The sequence below is a fragment of the Tenrec ecaudatus genome, chromosome 5 (genome assembly GCF_050624435.1).
Source record: "Tenrec ecaudatus isolate mTenEca1 chromosome 5, mTenEca1.hap1, whole genome shotgun sequence".
In the NCBI taxonomy this organism is placed as follows: domain Eukaryota; kingdom Metazoa; phylum Chordata; class Mammalia; order Afrosoricida; family Tenrecidae; genus Tenrec; species Tenrec ecaudatus.
This window is the reverse complement of record NC_134534.1, coordinates 149,333,821-149,339,820: the sequence shown is the minus strand read 5'-3', so window position 1 is coordinate 149,339,820 and position 6,000 is coordinate 149,333,821.

Here is a 6,000-nt window from a genome sequence, read left to right as displayed (position 1 = left end):
TTCTCTCCTCCCATAAAGAGTAACCGTCCCTGAAACGCACAGGGGCAGTCCTACCCTGTTTTATAGGGTCACCTTGAGTCGGCAGTGACGATAGCAGTGAGTTTGGGGAATCCTTTCCCAGGAAACGGTCTCTCCTGATAACACGTCCAAAGTGTGTGAGATGAGGTGACGTCTGATTTCTTAACGGCTGCTTCCATAGTGTTCACTGTGGATCAGACCCTCACAGGGCCAAAGGCCAACACAGCGACAGAGAAAAGACTGCAGTTGTCAAGGATTTTGTCTTGCTTGGTCCTAACTACTAATTTTTAAAAATAATTTTATTGGGAGCTCTTATAGATTTCATAACATTCCATAGTGCAATCATATCAGGCATTATTTATTGTGCAATTGCTTCCACAGTTTCAAACCATTTTCTTTCCAAAAACTTTCTTTTGAACTCCTTGATATCAATTCCCCTTTACCCCTCCCTCCCCTACCTTCCCTCCTTTTTTTTTTCCCCCATATCTTACATCATCAAATGTATCCGTTCACCTACAATTCCATTATTCATTCCCCTGGAGTGGGGTTCTACAGTCGTCATTGCTATCAGTTCTCCCTTCCCCCTCACTTCTCCTCCCTTTCTTCCTGTACCCTGGGGGAGTCATTACTGCCGTTACTATTTCTGAAAGGTTATCTATCTTGGCTTTCATGCAGCGAATGATCTTAATTATACAAATGAGCTGACGAAGGTCTAACAAGACTAATGAGGTAAAAACAAAGACTCTAATGATCTGAGGAAGAACTATTAAAGAACTAGACAATAGTTATGTATTTTATCAGTACCATACTGCACCCTAGGTAGATCATCCCTTCTGTGTGGCCTTTCAGCAAGGGACTGTCCAATTATCTTAGACGTGGTTTTTGGGTCTACACTCATCCACATGCCTTCATGTCAATTTCATTGCTTGTTTTTGAACTTCTGATGCCTATTTCCATCAACACCTCAGGATCACACAGGTTGGTGTGCTTCTTCATGTTGGCTTTGTTGCTTCCCTGCTAGATGGCTGCTTGTTTAATTTCAAGCCTTTAAAACCCCAGATACTATATCTTGTAATAGCTGACCACTATCAGCTTTCTTCACCACATTTGCTTATGCACCCATTTTATCTTCAGGTTAGTATCACAGAATGCCACCTTATTACAACAAATAGTTCTTGTACTGAGGTAATATTTAAATAGAGGCCCAAAGTCCATCTGCTTCCTTATTATATTTACATATATATGAATTGTACATGGACAAACACACCTACCTTCATATATTTATATGTACACATCTATATATATACCTATACATAATTTTTTCTTTCCTCTTCTTTCCTCCTGTCCCAATATCATGTTTACCCATTGTTTACCTCTCAGTAATTCCTCTCAAATACGTTTCAATTGATTAAACATCAGCAGGAAAGCTATACCCTTCTCACCATCAATGTTAGTTCCTTTGCTGTTCCCCTTTCCCTGTCATTATTGGCTCACTGCTCCCCTTCCCCTGCCTCCTCCCCTCCCATGCCCTGCCCCCACCCTGGAATCTTTGGTCCCATCACTGTCTCCTTGGGATTGTTTATCCTGCCTATCTTAAATAGACACCAAAAGGAAAAAAGAGAAGAAAAAGACCATACACACAGTTCTAAGTGTCTCTGTTGTCCTGACCTAGAGGAGATGAGAATCTCTCTGTTAGATAGCCAGCAGGCCTTGTTATAATCCATCCTTCCAATCCCCTTTTCTTTCTGGGTTCCATATCCCAGGGCCACTTACCTAACGACACATATACCCTTTAGTCCTCAGCATTTATGACTGAGGGGCACGCCTTTTACAAGACCTTGTTGTCCTTCCTGCAGTCAGGCATGGAGTGCTCTAGTGCCCCTCCCCAACCCCTCTGCACCTTTAAACTTTCAGTGTGGACCTGTTGTAACAGTTCAGATGGGGTGCCAAGTGCTGCCCCACCCCGAGTTAGAAGGCTACATCGGGATTCCTCAAGGTCTTTGTGGCTTTGCTCCCATTGCTGGTCTGTTGCACCCCCCTCTTGGTTTGCCCCATGTGGATAGCTCAGACCAGCTGCGCTCCCTGAACTGCATCCTCAGTGCTGTCCTCTGTAGCGCTGTCATCCAGGGAGGGTACATCATGCCTCGAGCTGAAGCCAGTCCTGCCATCCTCTCTGTGAGGGAGCTGCTCTGAGCAGGAACATTGACTTCAAGAATTGGCTCATCGAAATGAGTTCTACTCTCTCTGCCATTCCTGTGAGGACATAAACAATACCCTCTGTGGGCCATAAAGGCCTATGAGAGGTGGGGGAAAGATGTCTTTCAGCACAGGTGCTACCTGCATCTTATTATTTTTCTTCTTTCTTTTTTGATGATGTGTGCATCTTTGGGTTTGGTCTGGCTCTTGCCAGAGTATTTGTTCCTCAGCCTGTACAGTTGTACAATATGTACATTTTTCCCTATGCTCATCCTAATGTTTGAACTTACCTCAGTAGACTCACCTTGTACTTGTCCTTTTGTGCTTGGTTAACTTCACTCAGCATAATATCTTCCAACTCCTTCTACAAGACAAGGTGCTTCATCTTTTCATGACTGTTTTTAGGGATGCACAGTACTCCACAGTGTGTCTGTACCAGAGGTTTTTAATCCATTCGTCTATTGTTGGAAATTTAGGTTGTTTCCAATTCTTTACAACTGTGAACTGTGCAGCGATGAATATTGAAGCACAGATATCTGGTCCTGGTCTGTTTCTAATTTCTTCTGGGTATATGCCCAGTAGTGGAATTGCTGGGCCATAAGATAACTTGATTTCCATTTGTTTTAGTTATCGACAAATTGTTTTTCACAGCGGCTGTAGGTATCTATAAGACCACCAGCAGTGAACGAGAGTTCCTGTCTCACAATACCCCCTCCAACATGTTGCTTTCTGATTTTTGGAATTGGGCTACCTTTGTGGATGTTAGGAGGTATCTCATAGTTGTTTTCATTTACATTTCTCCGATGGCAAATGATCGGGAACATTTTCTCGTATGTTTATTGGCCATTCGGTTTCATCCCTTGTGAATCTTCTGTTCAAGTCTTTTGCCCACCTCCTCAGTGGGCAATTCATTTTTATTTCTTATTGTGAGCTTGCAGAATTCTGTAGGTTTCAGTAATAAGCACTTTGTCTGATATGTCATTGTTAAAGATCTTTTCCCAGTCTGTAGGCTCTCTTATTACTCTCTTGATGAAGTCTTTCAATGTACACAAGTGTTTTATCTTTAGTATTTTAACTTCCTCTGAGGGTGTATCTTTCCTTATTTCTGGTAGCCCATGTATTCCCTGTGCTAAGATTCTTAGCTTTGTCCCATTTTCTCATTGATGATCCTGATAGTTTGGGATTTTACCCCAATTTCTGCAGTACACCTTGAGTTTGTTCTTGTGTATGGAGTAAGGGTCTTGCTTCCTTTTTCTGCAAGTTGATATCCAGTTTTTCCAGCACCATTTGTTAAAAAGAGCCTCTGCCTCCCATTTGGGGGGCCTTATAGATGATCAGTTGTTTGTATGCTGATGTTTTTTATTTCTGGATTTTATGTTCCCATCCAGTGGCCCATGTTATCTATCATTATACCAGTACCATGCTGTTTTGACAACTGTGGCTGTACAAGGGGGTTATCACCCCCAAAAAAACCCCAGAATTTTCTTTTTTAAAGCTATGTATTTAATTTTTTTTACAAAACAACCTTATCACCTTCAAAGTACTCACCATTACACTTAATACATTTGGGCAATTCCATTCTTGGAAATATTTTTCAAATTCATCTGTTTGGAAGGCTGACAGCACCTCCCTCAATTTTTGCTTCCCTTCTAACACATCAAATTGCTGTCCTTTCATGTCCCTCTTCATTCGAGGAAACAAAAAGAAGTTGCATAACAGAGTGAGATCAGGTGAGTCAAGTGCTTGGGGGCAAGAGAAGCATGCTGTTTTGTTTGTTTGTTTTTTACCAAAAATGGGTGCACTGAGATGGCTGTGTGAGCAGCTGCATTGTCATAGTGGCAAAACCAGTCCCCCATCTGCCACAATCAGGCCTTTTTTTGTTGTACATTGTTACACAATCTTTTCAGAACCTCTATATAGAAAGCTGGATTTATAGTTTGACCTGGTGGAACAAATTCCAAATGCACTATGGATTGACATTTTTGTCCATTTGGGAAGTTGACGGATGTCCAGAATGAGATTTATTATCAATCGACATTTCACTTTGTTTGAAACAAGAAAATCCACTGTACACTTGAGTTTTTCCCCACAGCCCTGTCCTTATAAGCTGTGTTCAACATCACAACAGTTCCTGTGGCATTTTCCTGAGCAAGAAACAAAATTTTATAGCTGCACACTGTTCTCTTAAATTGGCCATCACAAAAAACGAGTTTCAAACAAAAATGCTTTTACAAAAAAATTCACTCTGACCAGAGAGAACCTTCCCAGATGACGCCGCTGGATGCACTTACTTAGAGTGAGTTGCCCGATGCTCCTCAAGAGAAAAAAAAAAAAAAAAAAACGTACTATGAAAGCTCCACTCTGCCCAACGCAATTCAGTTTGGTTTTTTTTGAGGGGGTACCCTCTCATATAGTAAGTTTTAAAGTCAAGTAATGCAAGCCCTCCCGCTTTATTCTTCTTCTTGAGGAGTTCTTTGCCAAGTCTGGGCTTCTTCCCTTTCCATATGAAGTTGGTAATCAGTTTTTCCATTTCTTTGAAAAAAAGATGATGATATCTGTATGAGGATTGTATTAAATTTATATAATGCCTTAGGTAGTTTGGACACCTTTACAATATTGAGTCTTCTGATCCATGAGCATGGGATATTTTTCCATTCGTGAAGGTGCCTTTTGGTTTCTTGTAATAATGTTTGGCAGTTTTCCTCACACAGATCTTTTAGGATTTTTTGGATCGGAATATTGCTAGATATCTCAATTGATGCTTGGCTATTGTGAAGGGCACTACCTTCTTGATACCCTTTTCTGTGATCTTATCTGATGTACAATTGACTTCAGCTTGTTGATCTTGTATCCTGCCACTCTACCATATTCCTCTACCGCTTCCAGCACTCCTATTGTGGAGCCTTTAGGATTGTCAACATATAAAATCATATCATCTTCACATAATGAGTTTCACTTCTTCTTTCCCCAGATGAATACCTTTGATGCCTTCTTTTGCCTGATTTTATTAGCTAGGACCTCCAGGATGATGTTGAATAAAAGTGGGGACAAGGGGCATCCTTGTCTGGTCCTTTTCAGTGGGAATGTTTTTGTCTTTTCTCCATTGATTGTTAACACTGGCTGTTGGATTTTCCTATATAGTTTAACAATATTGAGGTAATTTCCTTCCAGTCCTGTCTTCTTGAGTGTCTTAATTAGGAATGAGCGTTGAATGTTGCCAAATGCTCTTTCTGTATCTATTGGTATCATCATGTGGTACTTGTCCTTTTTCTTATCAATGTGATGGATAATGTTGATGGGTTTTCGGATATTGAACCATCCGGCATCCCTGGTATGAATCCCACTTGGTCATGATGAAGTATTTGTTTTATATACTTTTGTATTCTGTTGGCCAAGATATTGGTAAGGAATTTTGCATAAATGTTCATTGGAGATGTCAGCCTGTAGTTCTCTATTCTTGTGGGAGCCTGGCCCAGGTTGGGTATCAGTGTTATACTAGCATCACAGAACGTGTGGGAGTTCACTGTTCTTTGCTCTGCTCTGGGGGAGCTTGTGTAGAACTGGTGTCAGTTTTTCTCTGAATGCTTGGTTGAATTCTCCTGTGAAGCCATCTGGGTTGGGACTTTTTAAAGTAGGTAGTTCCTTGATGACCTTGTCTATTTCTTCTTTTGCTGTGGGTCTGTTCAGGTGCTTGACATCTGTATGAGATAGTCTGGGGAGGGAATGTTTTTCCAAGTATTTGTCCATGTTTTCCAAGCTCCTAACTCTGCTTTTATAACATGCAGC